The 16,833-nt window shown below is 43.0% G+C and overlaps 1 protein-coding gene across 1 annotated transcript in view; it reads left to right on the top strand.

Annotated features, from left to right (window-relative positions):
• Positions 1 to 20: 20 nt before the first annotated feature.
• nexmifb (neurite extension and migration factor b) overlaps positions 21 to 16,833 on the top strand; it is a 76,465-nt gene continuing 59,652 nt past the window's right edge. Inside the window, exon 1 of the mRNA XM_017424145.3 lies at positions 21 to 184. The gene's annotated coding sequence lies outside the window, so the exon portion shown is untranslated. The remainder of the gene's footprint in view (positions 185 to 16,833) is intronic.

The following is a 16,833-nucleotide window of genomic DNA, read 5'->3' as shown; positions in this document are numbered from 1 at the left end:
GGGGGGGGGGGCACGTAAGGGGGGGACATGCAGGGGAACTGTTTGCATTTCGGGGAAAGACGCATCTCTCCTGTCCAGAGCAGCTGAGGAGGATCCCACTGCGACAGGAGGAGGAGGAGGAGGGGAGAAAAAAAAAAACAAAAAAACAAAAAAATAACCATAACGCAGTTTGGACGCTCTGGAGGTAAGCAGCCAAATCGTTCTGATTCAGCGTGCCGTGTGTACCCCATTAGGTATGCACATGATGACAGCTTGATTTCCACTCACTCTGATTTCCATCCACCTGATCTGCTCTGATCGGACATTTTCTTTCTGCTCCAAACGGAGAACACACCATGCATGCGGTGTAATAGTAGCTCTCTCTGTCTCTGTCTCTCTCTCTCTCTCTCTGGGACAGCTGTGGTAGCCTACATTCATCCTTCTCTCCCATCGATTACCCCATTCCCTGCCGGATAAATAAAATAATAATACCCCCCCCCAACCCCCCACTTTACTTAAAGCGCGAGCTCCTCTGACCAGGTGCGCTTTAAAGCCTGAGAAATTCAACACGGACTCAGATGCCACGTGTGCCCCCCCATCCCATCGAATCGGTGGCAGCCTATATGTGTCCTGCTCTGCCTGCATGTTTTGGAGACAAACAGTGGCCTGTGTGTGCGGACGTCATTTTGAATCAGCGCTCCGCAGCCTGAGCAGCGCTGCCCCTGCTATGAATAAGGAATGCATTAAAAAAAAACGGGTGGGGGTATGGGGGGGAATCCATAGTNNNNGGGGTGGGGGGGTGGGGGGTAATCCATAGTCCAAAGCGCTGAATGATTCATGAATGGGGCCATTGAAACCTAATGGGATAACACATCATCTTACAGATAGGCCCCCTCCGCCGTGATGAGCTGAAATAAATGACTCATAAACACTTTAGAGGCAGATATTCTTAACAAACGGGTCCTGAGTGCGCACAGGTGCGCCTATAGGCATGTGCGGATGCCTGCACTGTAGGGGTCACTGGATCAGTAGCTTAGTGTGTCTGTAGAACCCTCCCCCTTTAAGGATGCTTCATGACAGATGTTTACTGGAAGTACCAGTCAGCCACACACGGCCAGCAGCAACAGCAGCAGCAGCAGCAACAACGTTCTTAAAAATAATGAGCTGCAGCACTCAATAACAGCCTGTCTGCTTGGTTGTGTGGAGGTGTAACTCTGTAGTAAAGAGCACTTTAGTTGGAATGCATTTGAACAACAAGAAAAAAGAAAAAAAAACAACCCTTAATTTTTATTTTTAATTTGGCTTTTTTTTTAGGTGTGTGTCTGTTAGGAATGATACTAGGAAAACATACAATATTGTTCAAATTTTATGATATAATTTGCAATAAACCTGGCTCATCCCTCTCTCTTCTTTCATCACAGTGCTCCCAAACACCTCTATCATCTAGCCGTCCCTCTTGCAATTCTGTTTTGCTATATTGAGACTGTGATATTGTTGATTATTACGATAACGATATATGCTGGGAAATACACACATTTTCCTTGCTCGTTTTATCCTCTTCTTTCATTACAGTCCTCTCACTACTTCCTGTTTCAGCCTTGTGACCTCTGTTATCCAACCACCCAATACCCACATAAGTTTTGCGGTATTGATGTCGCGATATATTTGAATATTATGTTATCATTTGCAATACAGACGCATTTTTTCTAACTGATCATTGCTTCCAGCACTCCACGTGTTTTAACATCTCAGCCACTATCATCTCACCATCCAACTCGCAGTTTTTGCGATATCGAAATCGCAACGCCGTTGCACGTCAAGATAACACTATCATTTGTGATAAATTCGCTCATCTTTTTGTCTCTTTTCCTCACAATGCTCCTGTCACTCTCTGTGGGATTTATAAACTCAGTCGCTATCATCCCACTAGCAACTTTGTTGAGGGCTTTCTGCAATTTTGATATCCAATACTGTTGGATAATATTATATCAATGTGACGAACCCACATTTTTCACACTTAGCGCCTTTCCTTTTTGCATCACTAATATGCTGACAACATGTGTTTTAACATCTCCGCCACTATCATCTCACCATCGGACTTCATGTTTAGCAGTCCTTTGCAATATTGATATTGCAATGTTGTTGAATATCGCAATAACAATGTCATTTTCCTTTCATCTCTTTCGTTTCTCTCATCACAATGCACCAAAACTCTTTATGTGCTTTAACATGTCAGCCACCGCCATCGAACCATGCAGCTCAGAGCTATGATTCGCTGTTATTTTGCGATTTTGCGTTTGCACTATTGCTGAATATCGCAATATCAGTTGAGACAAACCCACAATTTCCTCACTCATCTGCTTCTCATCTTTCCTCCCAATGAAGGTGGGACTCATCCTGTGTTTACCGTTTAAGTCGTGTCACCTAACCATTCCTCACATGACTACAATTTGCAGTCTTTTGCTATGTTGATTCGGCGCAGATTGATTTTGCGGCGGTGATAAATCTTCGATAAATTGGGCAACCCTGGTGTCAATATCTGTTTCGACTTAAAGATCGGGCAGTTCCACAGGTAATAATCTGTGCGCTGCCTAGTTACTGACCTGACATGGTTTGGTTTTTATGCAACCTTTGCAGCCAACTCGATGAGGTGCTTTTGACTTTTTGGCTCACTCTGAGTTCTCATTTGAGTGTTTGCTCGAAGAACACATTATAATGTTGAACTGCAGGAGGGTTTGGGGAAGGGAGGGAGGTGCACTTCGTCTGCCCGTTCCTTCTCTAATGTGAAGGCAGCAGTGGAAACCAGATGGAAGGCCATGCATTGATTGAGTCAAAGGGAGCCTATAAGGGGGACAAATTGAGTTGACACGTTTATGTGGGTGTCATTATCACGTGTGACGGCGCAGCGTGCCATTGGGCCCAGGGCTGCGTGACAAAACTAGGGGAGAGGCCGGCCTTGTTTGAAGATCATAAATGTGGAAACCGTGATCGCTATCACACGCGTCTCGGATGCGAGACGTGCCATGCCGAGCGTGGCACGAGGATTTGTACGGACAGCGTTTGCCATCCCTCCTCCTCCTCCCGGTCAGTCTCGCTGCTGTCACTAAAAGGGGCCGTTTTTCTGCTCAGTTTAAATTGGGTGAAGAATGGAGCCCGGTGACACATTACAGCGCCACAGCTCTGTTCCCCTGTAGCAAGGACAGCACTGCCAGATTTTGTGGAAATGTGTTTAAAATGCTGTCGGAGTGCTATGTTGCAGCAATAAAACCAGCAGCTTGTGTACATAGACTCTTATCTTCCTCTGCCCATGTGTGCTCTGTGGCTTCTCTTCTTCTTCAGCCCTCAGGCACACGTGTCAGGACTCTCTTATTGCAGAGAGAGCCTCAATCACACCAAGGCTCATCCTCATCAGCTTTTACCTACAAGCGGGCTTATTATTCATGGATCATGCCTTTGATTAATATTTTACACACTGTATGTTGGGATCACTGCGAAGCAGGATAGGCGGGGAGGGGGAAGCTAATGCTGCAGTATCATACACAACTGTGACGTTTTTCGGACTTTTACCAGGTGACAGCGTCTCATTAGGCGTACAGAAAAGGGCTTCCCTTGGCTGTGTGGAGCCCCCGCTGTGTTGTATGACTGGAGTGCCACAGTTTTCTCTGCTCACTTTATCGCCACCAGCAACCTTGGGTCTGTCTCAGTCTAGGTAGAAGCACGCTGAGCCCATCAGGACCAGCTGCATTACATCAGGCCGCTGTATGCAGAGGCTTGCCGTGTCCACCCCCCCCTTAAACACAGCTCTGTGTTTGGGTCTGCGACAAGCTTGGTGCTGCCCAACGGAGGCAGTCTTTCTCTACGCTTGTGCTGCTGCTGCGGCGGCTGAGTTCTGTAATTAAAGGCAGAGGTAAGTCCAGGGGAGAAGGCTGGGCTCTGATTGCTTTTCATGGCCGCGAGGAGGGAGCTGCAGCGTGTCCTGAGGGACCGAGGCGCTGCTGAGCTCTTTGCCCCCCCTCCCTACCCGAGACGGGAGCTGTTCCAGGAAGACGCACGCATTTGGGCTTACGCACACAAACATATACATTCCACTGCACTCTCACTGACACACACACACACAAACAGAGCCTGAGAGAGGCAACAAAAAAAAAATTACATCGGTAGCTGACAGGCAAACTGTGTTAATCTACTTTAAAGAATGCCCCCCTTTTAGAAATATGTGTCAGTATGAGGCGTGCGGTGCAGAGGCGAAACTGTTACAGCAGGCTGATGTAATGAATTAAAAACAATGCAATCAGAACAACATTAAGGCGCTCAGCGTTGATTGGCTGCTCCGTGGCGTTGACAGAGCAGTTGATAGGGCTAAGCGTGGATGTGAGCAGAGGATGCCCCCTCCTTTTTTCACTTCAAGCTGATGAGGGCTGCTCTGGACTCTGAGGGCCAAGAAACATGGACAGGCTCACATTTAGGATCTGGATGGGCCCCAGCATATGCGTGTGTGTGTGTGTGTGTATATATATATATATGTATATATGTATAAAAGGATGAGGATGAGGAAAATTGCCCATTTCTGAAGGTGAAGGCTGAGCGATAATGTTTTGCTTTTGCCTCTGTGTGTTTGTGTTTGTATGTCTGTACCGCTAGCAGAATACCTTGTGAACCGTTGGACAGATTAGAATGACGATCTCAAAAACTATTCACTGAACATCTACAACTGATTACCGTTTGGAGTCGATCCCATTCAAGACAGCCGCCACAGCCAAGCCACCCTAGCCAACACAAAGATGGCTGTAACTTGGTGTGGTAGTAGCTCGACTTCACTCCCAACACATGCTCCAAACACTACACATAGTGCAACATTTTTACTTCAACACTGACGACAACTGTTGGCGTCAACCCTTTTTGACTGTTAGCAAAATATCTCATGAGCCACAACCGTTTAACTATTGGAGTTAACACAATTCAAGATGGCCGCCACAGCTAATGAACATTAGCAAGCACATCTCGCAAGATCTCACAGTATAGCATGAGATAAAGCATAAGGTCATTTATAAGGTTCGACCAAAACAACTACAACTTTGTTCCTTCTCAGCATAAGATGGTTTCAGTTTAAAGCTCTGGCATGAAAGGCGGTTTTCGATATGCAATCCTTCAAGGTAGGCTGCTGGGCGTTTTTTAGTGGATTCATTCATTTCAGCTGGTAAGAGGGTTTTACGCCGTCACACACGTCTTACAAGTCAAATCAGAGAGTATCCCGTGGAAGGTGTAGGTGCTCCGAAGATGGAGGGGGTTCTAAAAAGAGAGAGAAAAAAAGAGCAGCATTTGGATGCTACCTCAAGTCCAGCCTCGTTCGTGCAACCGTGCTCGCGAATTAGTTCTGCCAGGATAATTAAAGCAATGCATCAGGATTCCAGCCATCAACAAATAAAAGTCCAATTAAACTGGGCTCTTTTTAACCACTTTCTGCATTGCCTGCTTGATCTCAGCATGCAGGCCGGTGGCCACTGGGACCACGCGCGGACAGGCCTGACGTTCAAAGCTCATTTCCTGCTTCCACATCGGGCCTTCGCACTGCAAATAGAAAGATAATGCGAAATTTCCCCCAGTTCTCTTTGTCTCCCGGGCCCCCTTGACTTTTTAACTCCACTGAAACCTGCGGCAACGCGGCGAAATCTGAGAAAGAGGTGGAGACTGAACGCTGTGGAATACGAGTGCTCTGACGTAAGCTGTGTGTGAAAGCGGCAATTTCGCAACATGCTCCAGAAAGCGAGGAAGCTATATGACAGGGCTGGTTTTTAATTGATTTAACACAGTGCGCTCGTATGTATTGTTCCCTTTGTAATGACGCACACAACCCCAATAACAGCTGTAGCTTACAATATACAATAGCACTAATATTTTCCACTTGTTTGCCGTGCCCCATGTATAATTTGAGCGTGTTTTTTTGCCATGTTGGAGCTGGAAAAGCACTCATGTTACACCGGACACAGTCAGCTTTTTGAATATTCGAATAAGCCACATTCATTATTGCCCACCGCTGTAGGTGAAGGCGATATTGTTTTTGCCCGCGTCTGTGTGTTATGCCTGCGTGTGTTCGTTTGTCTGTAGCGTTAGCAAAATAGCCCAGTGAGCGGATTTTAATGAAACTCGCAGAAAGTAATTATTGGATGTACATCCTCAGCTGATGTACATCTTAGAGTCGACCCCAATTCAAGTTTGCTGCCCCAGCTAATAAACACAGAAAAATGCCTATAATTCAGTCAGTTTTTCAACTATTGAGCTAAAATATGAAGCGATAGTACCTGAGAGTCATTCACAATATATACTCTTGATATGGCATGGGATTATTTTCAAGGTTTGACCAAATAGCTGCAACTCTCCTTTCTCAACATAAGATGATCTTAATCTAAAACTCTGGCATGAAAGGCAGCTGGCGACATGCATTTCTTCAACGAATACTAGGCCTTTAATTATCTTTATATATGATGTGGAGAAAAGTGGGAGTCGATGAGGGGAAAGAGAGCAAAACATGACAGCATGCTTCATGGAAAAGGGATAAACTGAAAGCCGGGTGGAGGCGATAAGATTTGACAAAAGGGATGGATGGACAGAAAAAAGAGGTAGAGACATAGTTAGTGGTGGCTGGTTCAGGGTTCCAGTTGGGAGAAACAAACAGTCGCGAGAGAGGAAAAAAGTGTTGTTTCTAATAAGAGAGGAGCTCACTGTGCCCTGGATGTTTCCCTGCACCTTTCATTTTCTAAATGCTGTTTTGTCTGTTTACCACTTTACGAGCCACCAGTGCCTCAGAAATACGCCACGCTTTATTCGTGCTGTACATAATTACCAGCCATTCAAGACAGCCTTGTTTTCCACTCTAAACAATGCTGCAAATTTATGTACAAATAGTAGACAGCCTGTATTTTTGCTATAAATCTTCACAGTTGAGTTTGTCGAGTCTGCTGGTGACGTCCTAAGATCTGGCTCTCTTTAATTGTGCCGCTGTTTGTAGAGATTGTGACATTTGTGTCCTTTTCTTTAAAAAAAAACAACAACAACAACAAACATTTGGGAACATTTTTATTTAAACCAGGGAAATTGTGTGAGTGCTGAGTGACTGGTTGCAGAAACTGTGTTGCTGTGTTGCTAAAGCTAAAGGAGGCAGAACACTAGATAAAAGCCAAAAGTAGCAAAACATGAGCTCGAAGCTAAAGATAGCAAAAAGCCATCTAGCAAAATTTAACAAATGGCAAATTTAAAAGCACAAAGTAGCAAGAGGATAGTTAAAAGCTCAACATAGCAGAATGGTCACTAAAAGCTGAAAGTAGCCAAAAGCTAAGAGTATCATTAAACAGACAAAAATACAGCAAGTAAGCTGAAGGAGATTACAAAGTAAACAATGTTTTTAAACAAACTAAAGAGATCTCAGTGTATTTCAGTCTGGAAGTCATTTGAAAATAAAGTAACATATTTTGAAAAGTGTAAAGGTTAGAAAAACTAAAAGTCATCTAACCTATCTACCGAATGAACTGAAGATTTTGTTGTGTGAATGATTAAAACAGCACGAAGTATGCAGTAAGTAATTAGACTGCAAAAAACATACAAAAAATAGAAGAAGCAGGCAAACAGTAGTGTGAATGCTGAGTCAGCAGTGTTTCATCAGGAGTTGTGGTGGACGGAGGAGAGCAGTTCAGCAGATCCGGTTGTGTTCCTATCAGATTCAGTCAGCTGACAACAAGCCCTTCCATTTCGTTTACCTCGGTGCGCCGGGGGGGCAAAACGAAATCCACGCGCCGCACATCTGAGCAGAAGTCAAGGGGCTTTCTTAAACATCTCAAGACAGAGGACATGAACTGGATCGCAGACATGAATTTCAAGTTGGTTTCTGACCCTGATGTGTTGGGTGATGTTGCTGATGATACAACAGCATGACTGCTATTCTACTACGGGTAATAATTATAATCATTCACAGCCAGCGGTCCTTGTCACAGGAGTGGGGCACAATGGAAATAATAATTAGGACTTCTCATTTCAGATGCATCACAGGAGAGTGTATGAAGTGTGCACTGCGGCTGCTTGACTTCTCCGACGTACGGCTGGGTGAAAACGCGTCCATTTTCATTGTGTCAGCACCCAGTGAGCTTTAGTACAAATTTCTGCAAGCTCTAGGTTTGTTTTTTTTTTTTTTTCCACCAGCATTGTGTGCTCTGTTTTGATTTTTCTTTGTCTCTCACACTGGATATCTAACAGAATGACAGTGACCCAGTCATTTCTGTCATAAACAAGTGACTAATTGTAGCATAAAGAGTCTTGAAGGGCCAGGATCCGGAGCTGACATTTATTCCAGGCTCAACCCCCCCCCGTTTGACAGCGACGTGCGGTGACGCGCCGAAGCGCCGTCACGCGCAGGCAGACATTTTTCAACCCGCTATTGCTCTCTCTCTCTCTCTCTCTGCTCTTCTAACCCATTTCCCCGAGTCATCCTTCAGCGCCACTGTCAGAATGCAGCCCACATACATCAGGAGCTGAGCCTGTGAAATGCTCCACACGAGGAGTCAAATACGCACCTCTGGGTAGCCGTCGCTGATAAAAGGCCTAATTTATCATTTAGTCACACGGAGCCTTGTGCATTCTGTGGAATGGTTTGTACACTGCTGAGTTTGGGGTAGCTGAATTTGCTGAATAATTTTCAGAATTTCAATGTAATATTATAGCAGTGTTGTTTTTTTAAAAAAAATAATCACCAAATTAATCTTTTAGCTTGTATATTTCTTGCTGTAAATACACAGAAAGGGGTAATGACCAACAGCTGTAACACTGTAAGTAGGATATTGTAAATGAAGAAAGCAGACATAAAACAGGTTATTTTGAGCTACAGGAAATGATGCAGTTTGAAAGCGTTTACTCGCGTCGTTTTCCAGATGTACTGATATGCTGTTGTGAAGTGTGGGTACGCAGTCAGCGTAAACAAAGCTGAACCCGCCGAACATCACGTGGAAGCTTAAGTCACGTGACTGACCGACATTTCGGCTGGATGGAGTCTGTGTGGGATTTGGACAAACGTGAAAGCTCAGAGAAGACGTTAAGGTGGAAACACGAGAGCGACTCTGCTGCTAAATGCAAAAGACAAGAGAAGGAATGACATCAAGAGTAAACATCTGGGATCAGGCAGGGCGGCGGAGCGCCATGAAGGCAGATCGGCATTCAGAACCACGCGGCTTTTAGCGCAGCCTTTTCTAGTTTACCGTTTTAACCAAATTTATGTTATTGTCTGTATATTTTACTCAACAAATCTGCGCAGAAATACGCACCATTATATCAGAACTGCTGGACTTCTCTATCCCAAACGGCTCTTCGTGGACGCGGCCATTGTTGACCTATTTTCAGTCCCTCCGGCTGTTTCTGTAGGTAAACAAATGGTAGTTGGCAGCTGTTCACAAATACAATTTTCAATTTAAGGACACATGAGACACATACTGTATGAGAAAAATATGGTGCAGATTTTGTTAATTAATTTCTTTTGACCAGTCTTCACTGACTTTGCAACAAGTACGTTTATTTTGTGCTGAATGTTGTTTTTTAACCCTTTTTTTTAACCTCTTTACATTTTTTTTTGCTACATTTCATTCAGATTCTTCATGTTTATTGTAGCTGATTGTGAGACTATAATTGAAGAGTAGCTGCTGTTTGGTTGCTTTATATTAACATGGAGGGTGAAGTCTGTTTATCATTTATTTCATCAACATAAAGTTGTTTTTTTTTAAACTAGAAAGCAGAGCTGTAGAGAAAATTGACAAAAACTTCTTTCGAACATGGAACCGTGCTTTGACTTAACAAGAAACTGAAAGGTCTTGATCTGTTTGTTGGACAGAAGTGCACAGATAATTGGAACAACACTTGATTTCAGTCCAATTAAGGACAAATTTAAACGGGATTATGAGGTGATTTTTTTTTAAGTGACAAAAGGTTTTGTAAAAAAACTACTTAGAACAAAATAACTTTTGCAGTGATAAATGCTAAGCAGAAATGGTGCCAAAGTACAGTATTTTTCAGACTGTGTACTGGTTAATGTAAGTCTAATATACAGCTGTGTGAAAACTCTTAGATACACTGAGTGAAATCACGGTTGCTTTTCCCTGATATTGATATTGATCCTGACATGATGTCATACCGATAACAATACCAATACTAATTAAAGGCCTAGCATCCCTTGGAGGAGTGCATATCGCCCGGCGCTTTTCCTGTGAGAGCTTTAAATTAAGATCATCTTGTGAAGAGAAAGGACGAAGTTGGTCAAACATAAAAACAATGTTATGCACAATCTCATGCAATTTCACGATATGTCACTCTCAGCTACTACCGCGTCAAATTTTAGCTCAATATCTGTAAAACTGACTGAGTTATAACCACTTTAGTGTTGGCTAATGTCAGTTAGCTGTGGCAGCTGGTTTGGATTGAGTCCAAACATTAATCGTTTATAGATGTACATCTAATGATTACTTTCTCAAAATGTCACTAAAATCTGTCCAGTTGTTCATGAGATATTTTGCTAACAGACAGGGTTGTCTTCACTAGTTAAAATGCGACAGTTTTAAGCAAAGATCCCACTCAATGACCAGCACGTGGAGTATGTGTTGTGACTGACTCTCAGCCACATCGGATTTCAGCACAGCATTTGTAAAATTGACCGAATCATAATCATTTCTGCCTTTCCGCAGTGGGCGATAATAACTGTGAACAGAGCCTTAGTGTTTCACTTTTCAGGTTCACGTGAGTGTTGCCGATCTTAGACAATTAGCGACAGTCAATACCAACTCCCAGAGCGAGCCGATCAGCTGCACTGCACTATATGCTAAATGTTTTTAGCCCTAATGCAGGCTGGTATTCCTTGTAGGCTCGGAGACGGATCCACGGGTTACAGAGAAAAGCTCGGTGCTTTAATAGTAAAAAGTGCTCAAAATGAAAAGGAAAGAAAATGACATGTATGAATTTCAAAATCCTCAATGAGACAGATAAATGCCATAAACAAATCCATCGGTGAGTCAGTATCCCTGCAGCTGGAAGAACAACAGGAACCTGGTGAGTAAACATTTACAGGGTCACGTCTGTTAAGTTACTCTTTAATGCCTACAGAGGAAACCATTTCAAAAGTGGATACTAATTACGAGAGAAGTTGAATTTTCTGTGAGAATACAGCGTGAACGCCGAGCGCTGAATGACTGCTGAGGAAGCTGAAAGTGAGGGGTTAAAGCTAACAATAGCAGGACATTAGCTAAAAGGAGAAAAACAGCGGATGAAAGCCGTAAGTCATAAAACTCTAGCTGAAAGTAATAAAAGACTGCATAAAGCTAAAAAGTACCCAACAAAAACCCAAAACGAATGCAACCCGTTAATGTTTCGTTGTATAAACGTGAAACCATCACAGGTGAAGTCTCTCTCCAAGTTGGACTGAAGTGTTGGGTTTATTTTGGCTGTGCTTAAATAGTGATTAATGGGTCAGCAGGTTACGCTGAGCCTTAAGCCAGACTTTTTAATAATAAGGTGGCTCCTATTTAATCTGGTCTCATCACCATAGTAACCAGGTGGCGCCACAGGGCATCCGAATGCACCTTTCAGATCCCACCGAACCCAAGTGCAAGTGATCGAGCGGAGCTGCTTCGGCTTACACACCTTAAAGCTGAGTTATATAATGTTCCTATTTGGCTTTATTGCAATGGTAATGTGCGGAAGAGTTGGGGTTTTGCTCCACCAAATGTGGCGGCACGCCTACTGCAGCACAACTTGCACGTTAACATTTAGTTCACGATGCTAAAATCCCGCATGGGTAGGTTTTCCTGCTGGGTCCGTGGTCGTCGCTGTAAATCCTCTGATATTGCGTCTAAACAAAGCAGATTATTAAAGCGATTAGTCCATCGATGTTTCAGCCTGCCGACAAATAAAGTTCAGTCGATGATAATAATCTCTTTTTAATTTGTCCCAAAAATCAAATTGACTTCTATCGCTCCTTACTGGAGGATGTCAGACGGACCTGTGTGCTCTTCAGGATTATTTTAAATGTTCTGCAGCTCTGATGTGCGGCTGTCATTTTTACGTTTAACGAGCAGGAAGACAGAGCGCGGACCGACATGCTTACCAATTTAAACAATTCTGACAGCATTCCCTTTTAATGAAACTTTTAGGACATATTCATTAAATATGCCTTTATAAGTGATTGCCTTTTTTGGAGCTAACCCAATTTAAGATGGCCAACTTACCTTAGAAAACATGAAAGTGGCTTCAGTTTAGTCAGTTTTACAGAAAGTGAGCTAAAATTGAACGTGTTTCATTGAATCATTTGCAACACATGCTCCAAGTGCTACTGGGTGTGCAAAATCTTTGCTTAAAACCTTAGCATCGGCTGCATGAGTCAGCCTTGTTTGTCTGTTAGCAAAATATCTTATGAACCACTGGCTGGATTTTAGTGAAACTTTCAGACAGTAATCACAGGAAGGACATCTAGAACTCATTAGCTTTTGGAGTCAAACCAATTCAAGATGGCCGCCACAACTAATCCATATTAGGTAACACAAAAATTGAGATAATCCAGTCGGTTTTGTAGATATTGAGCTAAAACTTGACGTGGAAGTAGCTGAGAGTCTCTGAGCTCGACATCTTGTGAAATTACATGCGATTGTGCACAACTGAACGGAAGACGATCTTAGTCTAAACTCTGGCGTCGTAAGGTGGCGGGTGATATACACCCCTTGAAGGAATACTTGTCCTTTTTAATCACATATTTTGTTGTCTTTTTGTGGGGCAGTGTTTGAGTAAAATAGTATTTGGACGTTTTAAGAATGCAGCCCGTTTAATCCCGAGGACACAAAAGCGAAGCCTCAGTGGCACTAATCACTCCCAGTCAGTGATAAATGTCACCAGAGCTCTACCCTCGCTGGATCTGGACGTTACCTGATTCCTCCAAAGGACTCGATGATAGATGTCAGTCTTTTCCCACTTCAGCGCCTCTCGGCTGCTGTGGTTCGCACAATTACAGCTCTGTGGTTCACATATAACAGGCAGAAGAAGAGCCGCAGTCTATCAGGCGGCTATTATTATTAGGACCAGACCCCGAAGATGGCATATTTGTTCATTCTGCTGAGCCTTTTGTTGATGATGAAATACATATTTAGACCAAAACACTTTGTTCAGGTCTTTATCCTTGAGATCAGAGGTATCGATCTGCACACCAGCATAATACGGTACGTTTAGAAAAATAAATGTGCAAATACCCCCTTTTTCTTGAGGAGTAACCTAAAAGAAGTTCTGTAAATGAGGATAGTTTAAGTAATATTGTCTTGTTACTGCCAGTGGGAGCCTTTTTGTTTCCTTTTTTTTCTTGCTTCTGCCACCGCTGTGTTTCTGTCTTTTGGGCTTTGGGAGCATCACAAAACCAGGTACTTCCCTTTTATATTCAAATGCCATTATGTATAACCTACTACTTTGATATTTGTCTCCGAGGTGTGTGCAAATGCTCGTGCGTGAGGAGCACACTTTCTTTTTTGCCTTTTGTGTGCCCTATTTTGGATTTGCTGATGGTTTATTTATACTGGTTATCCCATTGAGAGCGACTCTTTGTAAGCGCAGCGCTGGCCATATAGGAGGATCTAATAGGTTTAAAAACTGCTATCAAAGATGTATGCTGCTGCAGTGGTTTGGCTCAAGTGATGAGGCCTCCGGAGAGGCGGTGGATCTCTGCGCGTTGTGTGTAGAATATTTGCTCAGTGCTGCGATGTGTTTGGTGTGCATAAATGCATACGAATGATGGGTTTCAGGGGCAGCCTGCGCTCGCAGAAAACCCTCGGTTCTGACTTGTTAATCCCTCGCTGCCGAGTCTACCTGGACCCGGGTGACCTGACAGAAAATTAGCAGTAACAAACGCTGTGGCACACAGTTTGCATCTCTTTGTTTTGCTCTTACAAATCTGCCCACGACTGCCGAGACTCTGCACTGCGAATGCAGCGACAGTCTGCCAAGCATTTGGAAACACTGATGCATATGCACGCATGTGCACAAGCGTGCCTGGCCCTCCGAGCGTCCGTGTGGGCTTGGAGGATTTATTTTTTGCGCATGCACCAGTCGACCTGCGTTCCTATGATAATAAACTTCATGGCCTTTTTATTTTTTATTTTTATTATTATTATTATGCACTGTACAGAATACTAATGAGTGAACACGGGTATTCTGTTTAACTCGGAGTGCCCAGGAGGAACACGTGTTGAGAGGACAAAGGCTTCATTGTTAGAACAGGAGGGGGAGAAAAAAAAAACTTGTAAAAAAATTGTAACAATTTACACTTTGACTCCGTCTCTAGGGGCTTTATGAAATGTTAATTTAGGTTCCCATTATAAAATGTATTTAAGTGAGACTAAGAATTAATTCCATTAATCTTGGAGGCAGCTGGGGCTTCTGTATCCGTCGAGACAGTTTTCTGCTCCCTCCTGAGACCTGTGGGTTTTCCCATCACTTTTAAAATCAATTACCTTCCTACCTCCCTCGCCACTCTAACTCTCTAAGTACTCTTGTCATATTCTTCATTAGTAAACCCACCACTTCACCTATAGCTCACTACGAACACCTCGACCAGAACTCGGTGTGTTTTGGAGTGCTCATTGAGTGTCTCGCTCTGATTTATTAACATGTCTTACGCAGCGGCGTACAGGTGCCAGCCCGGCCTGCAGTCATTTTCCTTTTTTTTTTTTTTTTTGTAGTTTGAAGCTTCAGATTTAAAAAGGAGGACAGTTTGACCTAGTAAGACCTGTTTGTCTTACGTGACACTGAAGCCAGGACAAAGGCATTGCTGTGCGCCTGCTGCAGCCGCAGGGGGAGATCACGTTATCCTCCCCTGTGCGCCATCTCGCAAACATCTCACTGCACTAACTGAGGGGAATAAGCATGGATGGGCTTGACGGCTGCTTCCTATTTTAGTCGTCGGCAGGTAGGCGGATGAGTTGAACTGTGGAGGATCTCTGCGCAGCGAAGTCTTCGTCTAATTAGTTTGTCTAATTATGTCTTTGTGCTGGAAATTTCTCAAATTAGTGGTATCGTGCAGAATGTGAGTGTGCTCATTATGGTTGTCATGAGAATTGTTGCGGCAGTTGGAGAAGAGAAGAAGAGAAAGAGCGATGGAGCGAAAGGGTGTCACTGGACCCGAGAGCTCCCCGGCATTAAGAATCCTCTTTTTTTTTTTTTCTTTACCAAATACAAATATCTCAAAATGGGAGCCACAGTCCGAAAAATGGTACTTTCGCCAGAGAAACACCCTGTTCCTTCCCCGAGCATGGGCTGCAGCTATTTCTGGCAGACCGCAAAAAAAGGGTCTCCTTTGATTTGCTGTTGTGTGTCAGCTGTGAGAGCGTCACAGCATCTGGGATTTAGGTATCTCGCATGCACACACTTTTTGGCTCCTCACAAGGTGCCACCGTATCATCCCTGCAACCTCAAATATGGCTTCTTTGCCAGGAGCGCCTCTGAGACGCACACAGTTTGTTCCTCGGCGCTTCAGCTGTTATCATGTTGGAGAAGGAGAGAAAACGCTAACGAACGAGCGGCAGGGTCCGCGGCAGCAAGCAGAAGAGGTTCCAGTTAAGTAATTAGCTACAAACCGTTTTAACTTCCAGGAGGAAATGTTTTTCTACTTAGCTGTGCTTTAGAAACCCGGTGGATCTAAATGAACCCGATGCATTTCTTTAGTTTCACTCACATGATGCTCAGTTAGGCTGAGGCAAAAAAAAAAAAAAATAAATAGAGAAACGGTAGAAGTATGAATTTGCCCAGATGTTGATTGGTGCTGAATTTAAATTCTTTCAGAAGAGTTTGGTCTCAGCTATAAGACTATGTTCTGGTTGATGGTTCAGTGTTCTGTATCACGTTATTGATATTTGAGCTTATAGTTCCCTGCTTCATCTCAGAGACAAATGCAAACAACCTAAAATCCATTAAAGTTGCTTGAGACTTGCTCTTATTATGCTATTCTTCAGGCCGGTGACGTGGCACAGGATTTGCTTCTCTGTCATAAAAAAACAAAAAGACAAAAACACGACAAAACCTTCCAAGTAAGGAACTTGACAGCAAAATTCAAAACAGTGTTTTGAATTATGCAAACAAAATGTGGCCATTCTTCCTGTTTCCCCTGCACATTTCTTTCTTTAAGATAAGAAATATGCGGCGCGTGATTACAAACACCTGGAAACGGGTGTAAAATTGAACTCGGCTTACTATCAGCACCTTTGCTTGTGACTCGGGTCGGCGTGAGATTCTGATTCTGTTAATTTAACAGCGTTAAACCTAAAGGTGTGTCACGCAATCTACCTGATTTGATTTAAACACAAAAACGGTGCCATTGCAGCTAAACGTGTTAATAGTTTTATATATCTATGAGATTATTTGAAATTTTGATCTCTTTATATTTTGACTTTGATTCAGATATAAAGCACATAAGGAGAGTCAAAGAACACAAGCAAGGGTTTCAACAGTGTCACCCTCTTTAAAATCGATAAAACACCAGAGAGCCAGCTGCACATGGATGAACACAATGACTGAAGATGTAAACAAAAACACACAATACATAAATTAATGTCATTATAAAATATCATTTCTTTTTTATGGTAAGTAATGTTGGGAGCCTGAACGAAACTATTAAAGAAAACTCAAATAAAGTTTCAATTACATGAGGTTGACATCAAAAGAAATGAAATTCTTTGGGATAATTGTAGATGATAGACTGAGTTTAATATTCTCAATCAAAAATAAATAGGTGCGTATGTGTATATATATATATATATATATATATATATATATATATATATATATATATATAAAAAAGAG

This window comes from Kryptolebias marmoratus, linkage group LG9 (assembly GCF_001649575.2).
Source record: "Kryptolebias marmoratus isolate JLee-2015 linkage group LG9, ASM164957v2, whole genome shotgun sequence".
Taxonomy (NCBI): Eukaryota; Metazoa; Chordata; class Actinopteri; order Cyprinodontiformes; family Rivulidae; genus Kryptolebias; species Kryptolebias marmoratus.
The sequence above is the reverse complement of the archived record's forward strand: the minus strand, read 5'-3'. Positions and strand labels throughout refer to the sequence as shown.